General features: G+C 45.1%; 1 non-coding gene across 1 annotated transcript; it reads right to left on the bottom strand.

Annotated features, from left to right (window-relative positions):
- Positions 1 to 2,433: 2,433 nt before the first annotated feature.
- Positions 2,434 to 2,540, bottom strand: LOC131254417 (small nucleolar RNA R71). The gene has a single exon (XR_009175532.1). It is a non-coding gene; the product is annotated as a small nucleolar RNA R71 (small nucleolar RNA).
- Between the last annotated feature and the right edge of the window lie 14,694 nt (positions 2,541 to 17,234).

Raw genomic sequence — 17,234 nt, forward strand, 5'->3', positions numbered from 1 at the left:
GAGGGCGTCGAGAGCTTCAAAACCATGTTGATATTCCTCGCCCATGCGTACACACGTGTGCGGTGCAGAGGCCAAAAGTAGACTGCCCCGGGACGTTCAAAACTGATCTTTTTGTATTTTCTTCTCTGGGCCGCACTAATGGACCTTCAAAACCACCTATTCTTGACTGAAATTTCGTCCTGAATCCAATGGACGGGGTAGATTTTCCAGAAAATGCCTCTGTGGGGCCCACCGATCACGGCTGCGAAAAATTACACTTCGAGTCCTTCTACGACTCTGCCACCGACCCCAGCCATCCAGCAGCTATAAAAGGGGAGTTTTGGACGTGGGAAAGGCATTCAGAACCAGGGGATTCCAGATCTGGAGCAAGGAAGAGAAGAAAGAGAAGAAAGAGAAGAAAGAAGAGAGAGATCGATTGGTTTGGTGTTTAATTTTTATGAATTTTATTTAATATTTTTCATGAATTTTATGGGTCACTAATCTCTCAGCTAGGGCTGAGATGAAGCCCCTAATTTGATTAGCTCTTGTATTGGTTGATTTACTTTGAATTTCAATTAATTTGTTTCTTTCTTTAAGTGGGCTTTATGGGTTTAAATTCTATACTTCTCCATCTATGAACTTGATTAAAGTATATATATGGATGTTGTTTGGATGCTTATTATAGGTACTTGTGTCTGATCAAGAACAAGTTTCCTATAGAGGAAGAAACAGGGTGCTTTAATGAATGTACATTCCATGTACCCGACCAAGGATATGGGATATGTCATTCATGGCATTGCTTAAAGGAATTAGACAGTTTGTATGCCCGATTAAGGACACAGATTGTGCTTTCTCTATTTAAGTGGTATCAATCTAGATCAAGGTGAATCAACAGACAAAACAAGGGTTAGGATAATTAGGGGTGGATTCGAAAGTCCTAGTGCTCTCTCTCTGATGAATTTTCTTCCCTGTTCTTAATTAATTATTTTTTCATAAAATTGTGCTTAGTAATTCATTCCATTATTTGTTGGATTAGTTAAGGAGAATCGTAGATTTGAATTGTGACGACCAGTCCTCGTGGGAACGATCTCGTAATACGTACCGTATCTGCATCTGATTCGTATACTTGCGAGTTTAAATATCATTTAAATCGTGTTGGTTTAAATAAAACATCAAGTTTTTGGCGCCGTTGCCGGGGACTGTTTTGTTCCAATTGGATTTAGGATTCTCTCTTATCATAATTCATAGTCTTAGGTTTTTTACTAACTCTAGGTTAAATTTTTTTTGAAACTAACCTATTTCCTGTTTTGTAGGGACCTGACATAAACTACTAATTTGGTAATCTCTTTCCAAATTTTCTATTTTTTTTCTAATTTCTATTTTTAGAATTAAGGTTTTATTTTTTTTAGAAAGTTTCTATCTCTAGGCTATTTTATTTTTTTTTATTTCCTATTTTCTAATTCTAGATTCTGATTCTTCTTTCAAGTAACTTTCTATTTTCTAGTTTAGGTTTTATTATTAGAAGAGTTTTTAGGTTTTATTTTTTTAGAAAGTTTCTCTCTTATTTTCTAATTTCCTATTTTTTAGAAATTTTCCCTTTTTAGAAACTAACTTAGCTTTTATTTCTAAGATTATAAATTTTTTTTTTTATTTTTATTTTTATTTTTTTATTTTTATTTTTTAGAAATTAACCGTTGCTTAGGATTTTTTTTCTAGCATTATCTTAGTAAATTTAATTTATTTTTGTTTTCTTTTTGTTTACAGGAATTAAGGAAGGAAGCTGCTAAATAACATTGTCTTCAAAAGGAGGAGCTCTCAAATCTTCAGACATTCATCATCTCCTTTTCTCGGGTTCTTCTTTCCAATTCTCGTTTGCATAGCTTTCTCTTGTTTTTAGGAATTCATAACTTTTTCCTTTAGTTTTATTCATTTTAGGTTGCATCTTAGTTTAGTTTTCTTTCTTATTGCAATAACATAGTTTATGCTAGGACGTAGATCTCTGAATATAGAACTAGCACCGTTTGATCCTGAGATTGAAAGAACAATTCGTGAAAGATTGAGAAATAATCCTGTTGAAATGGCGAATGAGACTGAAGTTAAAGCTCTCAAAGATTATTCAGCTCCTGTCCAATTTAATGCGCCTTCATGCATAGTGTTGCCAACCACTACGGCAGCACACTTTGAACTTAAACCTGGAGTCATACAATTGTTGCCATCCTTTTATGGATTGGACAAGGAGGACCCATATCATCATGTGAAAGAATTCTTAAACATTTGCTCCACCTTTAAGTTCCAAAACTTCTCAGACGATTCGATCCGCCTACGCTGTTTCCTTTTTCTTTGAATGATAAGGCGAAAGCATGGTTGAATTCTCTAGAAGTTGGATCTATCACTACATGGGACCAACTGTCTAAGAAGTTCTTAAACAAGTTCTTCCCCGTTCACAAAACCAATGCCCTCCGTAGAGAAATTACTAACTTCACACAAAAAGAGGGCGAGCACTTTCATGAATGTTGGGAAAGATGGAAGGACTTGCTTCTTAAATGTCCTCACCATGGTTTTGAGAAGTGGCAACAAGTTCAATACTTCTATGACGGTCTGACACCACAGAACCGTCCATGGTTGATGCCACCAGTGGAGGGTCATTCATGACCAAAAGTGATGTCGAAGCGTGGAACTTCTTTGAAACCTTGTGCGAAAATTCCCAACAGCAATGGGATTATTCAAATAGAGGTGACATAAGTCCCCAACCACAAAAGAGAGGTGGTATATATGAGATAGGAGTCATGCCAGAGCTGAGCGCCAAGCTTGATAACCTGACAAAGAAAGTTGATGCTCTGGTATTAAATAATGGACCACCACAAACAGCTCAAGTCGAGGCATATGCCACATGTTCTAATCCTGTCCCATCCTATGCGGTCTTGTCCATCTGGTGCAGCATTCCCAGAACTTCTCTCTGAACAAGTTCATGCTATGAACACTTTTCAAAAATCTGGGAATGATCCTTACTCGAACACATACAACCCCGGGTGGGCTAGACATCCAAATTTCTCTTGGGCAAAAGGACCACAACAAGGAGGACCATCTGGAAATCCTCCCATGCAACCGCACCTCCAAGTTGGCAATCAACAACCTCAACAGTTTCCACAATATCAACAACGGCCTACACAATCAAGGAAACCATCTCTTGAGGATACACTCCATCTTTTCATGCGAGTTCTCTCCAATTCCAAAAAGACACCCAACAAACCTAACTGGCCACCAGGAAAGCTTACATGCAAATGCACAATCCATTGCCAAGTGGAAGTACAAATGGGTCAACTAGCGCCACATTGAGTGAGAGAGAGAAGGGCAAGCTCCTAGCCAACCCGAGGCTAATCCAAAGGGACAAGATGAGATTGGCTCTAATTCCAACCAAGGGCAATATCATGAACAGCCAAATCGATCACTACCCTTAAGTCAGGCAAGTAGATTGATAACAGAATAGAGATGCTTGGGGATGAATCAAATTCTAAAACAAAAGATCAAGATGAAGCAGAGAGTCATACCAATGCATCCAAAGTCCAAAAGCTCTCGACTCTCCAAGAGCCACTAATGTGCCACCTTATGTGCCCAAAGCACCCTTTCCTCAACGTCGGCACCAACAAAGAAAAGAAATAACTTTGATGAAATCTTGGATGTGTTTCAAAAAGTGCAAGTCAACATCCCGTTGCTTGACGCTATCAAGCAAGTCCTCTGCTTACGCTAAGTTTCTTAAAGATTTATGCACTCAAAAGCGTAAGCATAATGTTCATAAGAAAGTCTTCCTTGCAGAGCGCTCAGCTCCATGATTCAACATAACACCCCTCCTAAATTTAGGGATCCAGGAGCTCCCACCATTTCTTGCGGCATAGGAGATCATAAGATCGGGAAGGCATTACTTGATTTAGGGGCGAGTGTCAATTTGTTACCATATTCGGTCTATGAGCAGCTAGGACTTGGTGAGTTGAAACCGACTAAGGTAACATTACAACTAGCCGATAGATCTGTCAAGGCCCGGGGTGTTATTGAAGATGTGTTAATCCAGGTTGATAAATTTTATTTTCCGGTGGATTTCATAGTTATAGATACTCAGCCTGTCCAGAATCTTCATAGTCGGATCCCAGTCATTTTGGGTCGTCCATTTTTGGCCACGTCTAATGCTATTATCAATTGCAGGAATGGAGTTATGAAATTGTCCTTTGGTAACATGAATATTAAACTCAATGTTTTCAATGCAGGACAACAACCCTCAGATTTGGATGACATATTTGAAGTGGACATGATCGAGAGCCTTGTGCAGGACTCCTTCCGTACATCTTTTGAAGATCCTCTTGAGACCGGCTTAGCACAATCGGGCATGGATTTTGACATTGATAGTCCCATCCATGAAGTCAATGCATTGCTCGACTCTACTCCTATATTGAAGACTGAAAAATGGAGAGCGAAAGTGGAACCTCTCCATCCCTCTGAGACCCTTATTGTCATCATAGCTTCCGACTCTGAGAAGACAAAGGAGATCAGTCTGCTTAATGTTCTTAGAGCATATAAGGCTGAAATTTAACGGAAGATAGTGGAATTAAATGGAGTATGCCCCACGATATGTATGGATCATGCTGTTGTGGAAATGTCGCATAACATGCAAAGGAAGCGTGATCCTAACATAGAAGAAGTCGTTCGAGCCGAAGTCCTTAAATTATTTGACGACAGTGTCAGTTGCCTTATTTCAGATAGCACAGTTCATGGGAACTCACATCACTTATCTGGGATCGGTTAATGAAAGTGTTGAGGTAATTTCTTTGGCGGACCCTGGTTATAAAGATTATTTCATTCATGGTCCGTTCTTATCTGGCTGAAGACGTTAAACTTAGCGCTCATGGGAGGCAACCCAGCCTTTTGCTTTATTGTATTGCTTTTTATTTCATTCATTTTCATTTTTCTTAAGTTAGTTACTTCAATGTTTGTGGGTAACATTACTGCAAACCCTCACGAGACTACAACTCGTCCACTAGGGGTAACCTAGGGGTTTAAAGGCTTGTTGCATGCGCTAAATGCAATCGAGAGCACCTGCGAAAGTGGTATAGGTAGGATCTTCTTTTCCTTTTTGTTATTTTCGCTTCTATTAATTTCTCTCTTGCCCTAACTTGCTCTTACATTGATAATTTTGGGAAGCCTCTTGATTCTCCGTCCAGGTACTATCTTTCCCTCATTTCTCTTTTATTATTCGTTGTCCCATGTGCATCGTATGATTATTTCTTTTACATTGAGGACAATGTAGATTTTAGGTTGGGGGTGGGAGATTAGGTAACCTAATCAGTATTTTCTTGGTCTTGAGCAAAATTTTTAAATTTTTTTTTTCTTTAATTTCTATTGAATTCAAAGTGATTTTGAAGGATAGTTGTGATTTTACCATTATAAGCTACATGATGTTGGTAACTAATGACTCTTGGATTCGGCCATCTGCTTGATTTCACAGTCCATTTTGATTTGTTAATCCATGATTAGACGTTGTGAACATTGATTGAGTCATGATTTCACATATCACATCTCGCTTACACATTAAGCTTTCGGTTCGATAACTGAATGATTAACTTGGTAAAAAGAAGAATTAAAAGGCTAAGTCACATAATCTTCACCATAGGTTTGCTCCCTATAGGTATAGATTTGATTCTCCATAGTTGACTTATAAAAAATGAGGCGACGAGTTTTCGCCATAGGTTTGCTCCCTATAGGTAAGAATTTGATTCCCCTCATTTACGTTACTGCTCATAAAGAAAATCAAAGGTTGGTAAAATTAAAAATAAATCTGTGAGATAAGTGTTGGTTTCAAGCTTGGTTGTCACGAATTACCAATGATATCATGAGGTTGACAATTGGATCTCTTAATGTTTGTAAGTCGAGATTACACTTTACATTCATGGAGCTCGATGTTCAGAAATGTTCTAATTAATGGATTAATATGTTGAACTTGATTATGAAGTTTACTGTGAGCTTGATTTCAGGAGAAAATTCTACTTACCATTCATGAATCTTAGAATTTTCACATCTCAACTATCTGTTCACAAGTTACTTGAGTTACAGGAATCATCTTTTATTTCTAAAGTTATTTTTCGCATACTTTGCTCGGGACTAGCAAAATGCTGGTTGGGGGTTGTGATCAGGGTCAAACATCAAGTTTTTGGTAATTACCAGATTTTACGTATATGATAATGCTTAATGGAGTATTTTAATTGTATTTTTGTTACAGGATGAAGTCAGGAGCGTTAATTGAAAATTGATGTTAAAGGCATGGATTTCATGATCCAAAGTCTCCAGAGCACGGGATGGACTCAAGAGAACCAATAATGAAGATTTTACACGCCTGAGATCTGAGGAAAGCAAGCCAAAGGGGCCCGAAAAGGGTCCAGAATGCAAGATCACATGGTTCCCGCTATCCAATCAGTTCGAAACTTCATACATGGGATGAGGGCCGTAAATTAACCGTACATATTAAATTTCAGCCATTGATAATCTCGGGAAGTGGTCTAACGGCCAGATCAGCCCCTTAATTCATTAAGTGGGGTCCGCTGGATATCTGGATATACATCAATTTTGGTCCTGACGGTTTAAAGAAGATGAGCAATAGGATGGACGGATTGGATTTCTCGAAATCATCACAGTGGACCCATATGTATAATGTATGTACATAGTGCACATGTGCACTATCGGAGCACCGAATGCACCTAAGTCGGTCAGCAGCGCTGACCCGACTTTCCTTTTCAAAAACGGAAAATTCCGTTTCCAGCGCGCGTAACGGACGGAAGTCCGTTTTTACGGACCGTTGTGGGCCCCACCGGTAGCACGTACGGTTGATCCAAGCCGTCCATCGTGTAGAGGGCTTTGACAACTACAAAACCATGTTTTCATCTTGTGCCCATGCGTGCACACGTGCGTGATACAGAGGCCACAAACAGGCCGTCTTGTGACGTTCAAAACTGATTTTGTTCTGATTTCTTCTCTGGGCTGCGTCCACGCAAATTCAAAACCATCCATATTTGAACGAAATCTCGTCCTCTATCCAATGGACGGGGTGGATTTCTCCAAAAATGCTTATGTGGGGCCCACCGAGCATCACAGCGCCGGACGTGCGAAGGCTTACGCACGTCCGCGAAGAGCTGACTTCCGGGCGGTTGTGGCCCACCATCTTCGATCAGATGGAAGATCTGATCCGTCCATCGTGTAGAGGGCGTCGAGAGCTTCAAAACCATGTTGATATTCCTCGCCCATGCGTACACACGTGTGCGGTACAGAGGCCAAAAGTAGACTGCCCCGGGACGTTCAAAACTGAGTTTTTTTGAGATTTCTTCTGTGGGCCGTGCTAATGGACCTTCAAAACCACCTATTCTTTACTGAAATTTCGTCCTGAATCCAATGGACGGGGTAGATTTTTCAGAAAATGCCTCTGTGGGGCCCACCGATCACGGCTGCGAAAAATTGCACTTCGAGTCCTTCTACGACTCTGCCACCGACCTCAGCCATCCAGCAGCTATAAAAGGGTAGTTTTGGACGTTGGAAAGTCATTCAGAACAATGGGATTCCAGATCTTGAGCAAGGAATATAAGAAAGAGAAGAAAGAGAAGAAGGAAGAGAGACATAGATTGGTTTGGTGTTTAATTTTTATTAATTTTATTTAATATTTTTCATGAAGTTTATTGGTCACTAATCTCTCATCTAGGGCTGAGATGAAGCCCCTAATTTGATTAGCTCTTGTATTGGTTGATTTACTTTGAATTTCAATTAATTTGTTTCTTTTTTTAAGTGGGCTTTATGGGTTTAAATTCTATACTTCTCCATCTATAAACTTGATTAAAGTATATATATAGATGTTGTTTGGATGCTTATTATAGGTACTTGTGTCTGATCAAGAACAAGTTTCCTATAGAGGAAGAAACAGGGTGCTTTAATGAATGTACATTCCATGTACCCGACCAAGGATATGGGATATATCATTCATGGCATTGCTTAAAGGAATTAGACAGTCTGTATGCCCGATTAAGGAGACAGATTGTGCTTTCTCTATTTAAGTGGTATCAATCTAGATCAAGGTGAATCAACAGACAAAACAAGGGTTAGGATAATTAGGGGTGGATTCGAAGGTCCTAGTGCTCTCTCTCTGATTGAATTTTCTTCCCTGTTCTTAATTAATTGTTTTTCATAAAATTATGCTTAGTAATTCATTCCATTGTTTGTTGGATTAGTTAAGGAGAATCGTAGATTTGAATTGTGACGACCAGTCCTCGTGGGAACGATCTCGTAATACGTACCGTATTTACATCTGATTCGTATACTTGCGAGTTTAAAAATCATTTAAATCATGTTGGTTTAAATAAAACATCAGGAACCTGATCCAGTTCCTGTCGATGAATCGGCGCACGCCGAGTCTGAAGGAGAAGGATCGGGGGAAGATTTAAGCGGTCCGGTTCCCTCAGTTTTAACTGAGGCGGACTTAGACAGAATCCGAATCGGGTATCACATCCCTGAGTCGGTCATCACCTATCTCCCCCGTCCGAATGACTTGCCGGATCACCCTCCTGCTGGGGCGGTCGCGATTTACCAAGTGTCAATGCAATGCGGCTTGCGTCTGCCCATTCAGGCCATCGTCCGGGGAGTTTTGTCTCGCATTCAGATTGCCCCGGGGCAGATAGTCCCGAATGGGTGGAGGAACTTATTTGGGTGTGCGGTGTTATGGGCCGAGATGGAACAGCCACCGCTTACAGTCGACGAATTTCTCCACCTGTACCAAGTGCCAGTGAATCCGAACTACCCTGGCTTCTACGTCTTCGCTGCTTGGCGAGGCGGAGGTGGTTTCCTGATAACTGACCCTCCCACTTCCAACAAACATTGGAGAGAGCGTTGGTTTTGGGCATGTGGTCGCTGGGAGACGGATGAGTCCGGGTCTTGCGAGGCTCGTGTTCCTCGGACATTCCAGAGAGCATGTGACTTGGGTCTTCTCTCTCTCGCCCTTTTTCATTTTTTGTAATATTCTGAGTCTGACGGGCTTGTGTCCGGCAGATATTCCGAAGAAGCGGCCGAAGCTCGGCTCCAGTGCCTCGGCTCGGATCAAAGAGTTGAGGACGTTGGATCCGGCAGATAGGTCTTAGAAGGTACTTTTACAGCCGGAACGCCTTCATCTTGCAGGTCTAGACTCGGAAGTCACAGGTAATTGAAAATGTATCTTCGTGTATCTTCTAATCTTCTTTCTTATTCGTTTTTTTTTTTTTAAAGATCTCGAATCTGTCCCAATCTCAGGATTGTTCACGAACCGGCTCCTTCAGAAATGACTGGAGTTCCTCCCCTTAGGGCGGTCACGAAGTTGAAGGCTCCTCCGCGGTCGGTTCTTCCCGGAGCCTCGGCCGCCGAAGAGGCAAAGGGTGGTGCGGAAGGAGAAAGAGCCAGAGTCTTCTGCCACTTCCGTCGTCGTAATTCCCGACCTGGAAGAAAGGGCGGAAGAGACGGCGGTCGCTGCCTCGGAACCTCAGGCGGCACCCGACTCGGTACACGTTGAGACGGATGTTCCGAGACAGGAGGAAGAGACCAGGGCCGCGTCTTCCAGAGGGGAAGGTGAGACGAGGACCGCATCCTCCAGAGGGGAAGGGTCGTCTGTCCTGCAGCAAGTGGTATCGGGGATGGTTCCCTGGGCCTTAGCCCACGGGGGCGAAAGAGAGTTCGTGAGGCTCTACAACGCTCCGTCATCGCAAACCGTCGGTCATGCAGCAAGGGTGCTTTTTTAACTCGCTCCCTGCTTGATTAAGGCCAGCAAGGAGCTATCCTCGACTCATCGGCTGCAGACTCTTCTGTAGGAAGCCGAAGGGCGACGCGAGGAGGCCGAAATCGGGGTCGGCATCCACAGGTGAGGGGGCCCTTGTCCGGAAGGCTGCCGAAGATGCGGGAGCAGAGGCGGCTTCCTCCAGAAGAGCCTTGGATGAAGCGAAAGCGAAGGTTGCTCGGGTACAGGCTCTTCTCTCCGAAGCTGAAGAAGAGAACGCGAGTCCTCGCAGTTCATGTTTCGTGCGCAGATGACTTAGCTCGGGCTAAGCTTGAGGCGGCGGAGCACATCCAGCAGGCCGACGAGAAGACTCGGGAGGCCGAGAAGGCTAGGGACCAAGCCGTCCAAGCTTTCCTTGAATCGGCTGAGTTCGAGGATGAGAGGGACCGCTTGTTCCAAAGCGGTTATCTGGAATGCGTCAAGGATATAAAGAAATCTTTTCCTGACCTTGACCTTTCAGAAATCGAGGGTGGAGCAGCCTCGGAATCCGAGAACCCGGACGCCGCTGCTGAAGACACTGCTGCTGGGGACGAGGCCGGTGCATGAGGACAGTTACCAGGGCCCTTCGATTTTTTCTTTCTATTTGCTTTGATGTATTCACACGTTGTATTTGCATGTGTTTTGATGAATGAAAGAAAAATGCTTACCTTTATTCATTTGACTTGGCTTTAATCTTTCTTAGTTTAGAGTCTTTAATCATTGAGTACAGAGCTAAGGATAGTACACCTTAAGGTGTTCAGCGTTCCAAGGGTGAGGCAATGGTTGTCCGTTTAGGTCTTCTAGCCGATACGTTCCTGGTCGGATGGTGCCCGAGACGATATAGGGTCCTTCCCAATTGGGTCCCAGCGTGCCCGACCCAAATTCCTTGGTGTTGGAAAATACTTTTCGGAGAACCATATCTCCCATTCGAAACCTCCTAATCTTAACTCGGGCATTGTAGAACCGAGCCACTTGTCGTTGCCGCGCCTCCGTGCGCAGCCGCGCCACTTCCCTTTGTTCGTCCAGAAGGTCGAGTCCGAATGCAAGGAGTTCTTCATTCTCTTCTGCATTGAATGAGGTGATTCGAGCCGAAGCTAATCCGATTTCAACGGGAGTGACGGCTTCCGAGCCATAAGCTAGTGAAAACGGAGTCTCTCCTGTGGCTGTTCGAGCTGTAGTTCGGTAAGCCCAAAAAATTTTTGGGAGCTCTTCGGCCCATGCTCCTTTGGCCCGGCCAAGCTTGGTCCGAAGATGTTGCTTGATAATCTTATTAACCGCCTCAACTTGTCCGTTGGTTTGAGGATGATGAGGTGAAGAATAAACGTTTCTGATTCCGAGGTTGTCACACATCTCGCGAAAGCTCCTATTATCAAATTGCCTTCTATTGTCTGTAACAATGGTACGGGGCACTCCGAATCGGCAGATAATGTTTTTCCATACAAACTCGGTGATCTTCTGCTCGGTTATTTTAGCTAACGGTTCCGCCTCGGCCCACTTCGTGAAATAGTCCACTGCTACCACAGCAAACTTGGTCTGACCTTTTCCCGTAGGGAGCGGTCCTATGATGTCGACGCCCCACTGTGCGAAAGGCCAGGGACCAGTCATCGGTGTCAGTGCCTCGGGTGCTTACCTCAGAATTGCCGCGAACCGTTGACATTTGTCGCATTTTTGAACGAGCTTGCGAGCGTCATGTTGGATAGTGGGCCAGTAGTATCCCTGTCGTAGGACCTTGTAGGCGAGAGATCGCCCTCCAGAGTGGTTTCCGCAGATTCCTTCATGGATTTCACGTAATACATAGTTCGCCTCACTGGGTTTGAGGCACCGCAGCAACGGAGCGTAGTAGCCTTTCTTGTAAAGGGTTCCGTTGAGTATGGTGTAACGAGAGGCTCGGATCTTAACTCGTCGAGCCTCGGCACGATCTTTAGGCAGCTCTCCCTTGTCAAGGTAGTGGCGGATTGGATCGATCCAGGATGGTCCCGAGTCGATTGTGTTGACGGCCTCGCCAATTGGTTCATTTACACTCGGCTTGTCGACGTATTCGATAGGGACGGACCTGGGTATATCATCTTCATCGGCGGAGGCGAGCTTTGCTAATAAATCGGCTTTGCTGTTTTCTGTACGAGGGATCCGAGTGACACGACAGAGCTGAAATCCATTGACAAGTTCTTTCGCTTTCTCCATGTATGCTCTTAATTGGTCTTTCCGTGTTTGGTATACACCGGTAACTTGATTAACAACCAACTGAGAGTCGCTGAAAACGCTTAGGTGCGTAACTCCCATACTAGCGGCGAGTCGGAGGCCGAGTAACAATGCTTCGTATTCTGCCGTATTGTTCGACGCTTGGAATCCAAGTCGTAAGGCATACTGTATATAGGTATTATCGGGAGTTTCCAGCACAACCCCAGCCCCACTGGCCTTCGAGTTGGAAGAACCGTCGACATACAGATTCCACGGACTAGGGCAAGGGGGGTAACGAGAGGCTTTGATCTTAATTTATCGAGCCTCGGCCCGATCCTCAGGCAACTTTCCTTCGTCAAGGTATTGGCGGATTGGATCGATCCAGGATGGTTCCGCGTCGATTGTATTGACGGCCTCGTTACTTGGTTCATCTATACTAGGCTTATCGACGTATTCGACAGGGACGGACCTGGGTATATCATCTTCATCGGCTGAGGCGAGCTTTGCTAATAGATCGGCTTTGCTGTTTTCCGTACGAGGGATCCGAGTGACACGACAGAGTTGAAATCCGTTGATAAGTTCTTTCGCTTTCTCCATGTATGTCCTTAGCTGGCCTTTCCGTGTCTGGTATACACCGGTAACTTGGTTAACGACCAACTGAGAGTCGCTGAAAACGCTTAGGTGCGTAACTCCCATACTAGCGGCGAGTCGGAGGCCGAGTAACAATGCTTCGTATTCTGCCGTATTGTTCGACGCTTGGAATCCAAGTCGTAAGGCATACTGTATATAGGTATTATCGGGAGTTTCCAGCACAACCCCAGCCCCACTGGCCTTCGAGTTGGAAGAACCGTCGACATACAGATTCCATGGAATAGGACAAGGGGGAGCGACTGATGTCGGAACTGCACCGTCCTTTGGCGTATCGTTCACTGAGAGTTCGGTTGGAGGCGTTCCCTCGGCGATAAAATCGGCTACGGCCTGCCCCTTGATTGCTGCCTTTGGTCTGTATTGAATATCAAACTCACTCAGCTCGATAGCCCATTTAGTGAGTCGGCCGGAAGCCTCTGTTCTGCAATACCTGGCGGAGCGGAAGATCGGTCATCACGATGATGGTATGGGCATGGAAATACGGCTGAGTCGGCGAGAGAAAGTTATTAAAGCCAAGGCGACTTTCTCCAAGCTTGGGTATCTCGTTCTGGCAGCTGCACTTTGACGTAATACACCGGTTGCTTTCCTTAATTCTCGTATCAGCCGAGCCATTGCCTCGGAATGCTGCTAGGTAAAGGAGCAGGACTCCCCTTCGGGTTTTGTTAAGAGAGGTGGAGAACCGAGATATGATTTTAAGTGTGGAATGCAGCTTCACATTCTTCCGTCCAACCCATCGTTTGCCTTCCTTTCAATTGTTTGAAGAAAGGGAGACATTTATCCGTGGCTCTGGACAGGAACCGATTAAGTGCTGCGACTCGTCCGGTCAACCTTTGGATGTCCTTAATGGTTTTGGGGGATTCCATATCAATCAAAGCCTTTATCTTCTCAGGGTTTGCCTCTATTCCTCGCTGACTGACCAAGAAACCGAGGAATTTTTCGGAGCCTACTCCAAAAGCACATTTACTCGGATTTAGCTTCATCCGGAACTTCCGTAGGATTAGAAACATTTCTTCCAAATCATTCACATGATCTGCCGCGTGTATGCTTTTGACGAGCATGTCGTCGATGTATACTTCCATGGTTTGGCCTATAAGCCGAGCAAAGATTTTGTTAACTAACCTTTGATAAGTTGCGCCGGCATTCTTCAAACCAAATGGCATCACTCGGTAACAATAAAGGCCTTTGTCGGTGACAAAGGTAGTTTTTGATTTATCTGCTTGATGCATTACAATTTGATTATACCCTGAATATGCATCCATGAAGCTAAGGAGCTCATGTCCGGCGGTACTGTCTACTAGCTGGTCTATCCTCGGAAGCGGAAAGCTATCCTTGGGGCAGGCTTTATTTAAGTCGGTATAGTCAATACAGACTCGCCACTTCCCGTTGGATTTCTTTACAAGCACGACATTCGCGACCCACTCTGGATAGTGTATTTCTTCTATGAAATTAACCTGGAGGAGTTTGTTGACTTCTTTTTCAATGATGGCGTATCGTTCGGGGCCGAGCGGTCGTCGCTTCTGTCGGATTGGTCGATACGACGGATCGACGTTGAGTCGGTGAGTCACCACAGAGGGGTCGATCCCGGGCATATCTTCATGACTCCAGGCAAATACGTCGGCGTACCTACGGAGCAGGGCTATCAGCTTTTCTTTCAAAGGGGACTGCAGAGACGAGCCAATTCGTACCGTCTTGGATCCATCTGTCTCGACCAAGGGGACCGAGACAAGATCTTCGATCACGTCCTCGTTCATAATTCTCGCCCAGAGGGTCCAATGATTCGATCGTTAATATGTTGGTCGGACTCTTGTCGGTGGCTCCTTTACGGCTATCATGTAACATCGCCTCGCATCTTTCTGGTCTCCTTTGACCCGACTCCCGACTCGGTCGTGAATTTCATTGAAAGATGGTATGTGGATACCACGACCTGGAGGATACTCAATGAAGGTCGGCCGAGTATTGCGTTGTATATTGAGGGTTGATCGACGACCAGGAAGTCAATCATCATCGTCTGATGTGGGGCACTACCAGCGGTGAGTGGTAATGAGACAGTCCCTTCGGGCAGACTTGTCCTCCGGAAAAACCGATCAACGGTGTGACTGGGCGTAACGTGGATCGTTCGATCCCCATTTTGTCGAACGCCTGAATAAACAACACGTCTGCAGATGATCCCGTATCGACGAGTATTCGGAACACTTTTCGGTTAGCGATCGCCAGGGTGACGATCAACGCATCATCGTGGGGGTGATGGATACCTCGGGCGTCTTCCTCAGTGAACGATATGAAATATCTTTTCCTTTTTTTCTCCTTTGGTGGCCGATCTATAATCATGAGCTCGGACTGAGGCTGACTAAGTTTTCTTGCATGATTCCTTCGTGCATTGTTTGAGTCGCCCCTACCTTGTGGACCGCCGATAATCGTCCGGATTTCTTCCATAGGCTGACTCTCGGTCGGGCGTGCCTCAGCTGCCCCAGCTATATGTTCTCTGAGTCGGTCGTCTTTTATGAGTCGTTCGATCTTTTCTTTTAGGTGACGGCAATCACTTGTGTTATGCCCGTGATCACGGTGATAATGACAGTATTTATCCTTATCCCGCCGATTAGGATTACTCCTGAGCTTACTGGGCCAGTTAACAAAGCCTTCGTTTTTTATTTCCATCAATACCTCTTCCCGAGTCTTGTTCAGGGGAGTATATGTGGAAAATCTTCGATCCGGCCGTTTGCCTGACCTTCCCTCATCACGCGCTTGATCATCCTTACGTTTCCTTCCTCCGGCCGGCTTCCCTTTTGGCCGACTCTTTGGCCAAAGTTTTAGTTTCACGCAGGATTCGCGCTTCCTCGGCATTCGCATACTTATCCGACCGTGCCATAAATTCTGTCAGAGTATCGGGCGGAGTTTTGTCTAGAGATGCCAGGAATGGCTTATCTCTAACTCCTTGCATGAGCGCATTGAGAGCCGTTTCTTCTGAATGTTTTCGAACCTGAAGGGATTCGAAATAAAAACGCTTGATATAATCTTTCAGTAGCTCTTCCTGCTTTTGAACTACGTTGTTCAGATGTGCAGGGGGCTTCAATTTCTTCTTTCCGCGGATGAAGTTGGTGAGGAAGGCGTCGCTCAGCTCAGCGAATGAACTGATGGACTTTGGTTTCAACTGTTTGAACCACAATCGAGCTACATCGGTCAATGTCAGTGAAAAGGCCCGACACATTACCGCATTCGAGGCATCGTGGAGCTCCATATAGGTTCTGAAGCATTCAATATGCTCGGTCGGGTCGGTCTTGCGGGTGAAAGGAGTGATTTGAGGTAATCGAAACCTCTCGGGCAACCAGTACCGAGTCCACAAAGGGGGACGCCTTCGCTTCGGACCCGGTTGAATATACATTTCGGCCGTGCTTCATGTCCTCCATCTCTTTCGCCATCTCTTCCCGCACTTCTCTTTTAAAATTTTGGATATCGGCTTTCCAAGGTTCACTGCTTTCTGTCGTGCCTTCCATGGATGGGCGATTGCGCCTTCTTCGCTCTATCTCGTGCGAAGATCGGTCGGGGTAGGGAAGCGTTGGCCGACTGCGGATGGTTCTGATTCGCCTTGGGGTTGGCTCGGCCGGAAAAGCTGCGGCGCGGAAGGTTGAGGATCAATCGCCGTAGTTGGTACGTGCGCTCTCCCCTTGAGGATGCGGGAGCGGTTGCATTTGTTGCTGATACATTCGTTCTAGCATCTGCTTCATCATATTCATATCGGCCGGATTTCTTGAACCTCCTTATCCAACCGCCCATCGTCGCGACCCGGATTGTTGCTTGTCCTGGTCGCTCCTCGTTGGCGGTTGTTAGGTGGGTTCGGGGCTGCGGGGACCCGACTGGACCCACCGACCCTTCAATCTCATTCAAATCTTCCTCTGGGACCGCCTTCTAGTCATTACCATTGAAATCAATATAGAGATATGAGATGGCTTTTTTGCACGTTCCCAAATTATTACAAGTGTTGATGAAAATATCCAGTTCGTCCTCTTAGACCTTCGTATACCGCACAAAGAGAGGACAAAGGAGACCCGGCTAGAGCGGGGACCCTCCGATGCCAAAGTCAGCCTAGGACTCTAGGTTAAAGTGATAGAGTTTTTAGAGAGAATTCTTCTTCGTACCTCTCAAGGTGACAGGGGTCCCTCTTTTATAGCTGCTGGGGCATTTAATCGCACGAGGATTCTCTTCCTGATATTGTGCGCGGGATCTTCTCCTGGTATCACGGAGATAGGATCGTGCCCATCTCGAGCCTTCATCCGATCCCGTGAGCTTCGGGGTCGGAGATCTTATCCCAAGATATCCGGAATGAGGCTTGATCTTGCGATGGTCGATCTGGTAAGGAGGTCCGCCCGACGCATGCCCGGAATGCTGATGAGTCGTCCGAACCGACTCAACCTTTGTCTCGGTTTAGCGAATCATGCCTCGGATTTGACACATCCTTTGGTGACCCGAGGCATTAAGTCCGAGTCTGCGGACTTGTATTTTTTGTCTCCAATGTATTTTATCCATTTCGTCTGTCCATTTTTTCAGCTCATGTTATACCATGAGTTAAAATGTTAAGCATATCCCAACCTAGGTGTACTACATAAAATAGGATTTGAACATTTGGCTTTTA

This window comes from Magnolia sinica, chromosome 8 (genome assembly GCF_029962835.1).
Source record: "Magnolia sinica isolate HGM2019 chromosome 8, MsV1, whole genome shotgun sequence".
NCBI lineage: Eukaryota > Viridiplantae > Streptophyta > Magnoliopsida > Magnoliales > Magnoliaceae > Magnolia > Magnolia sinica.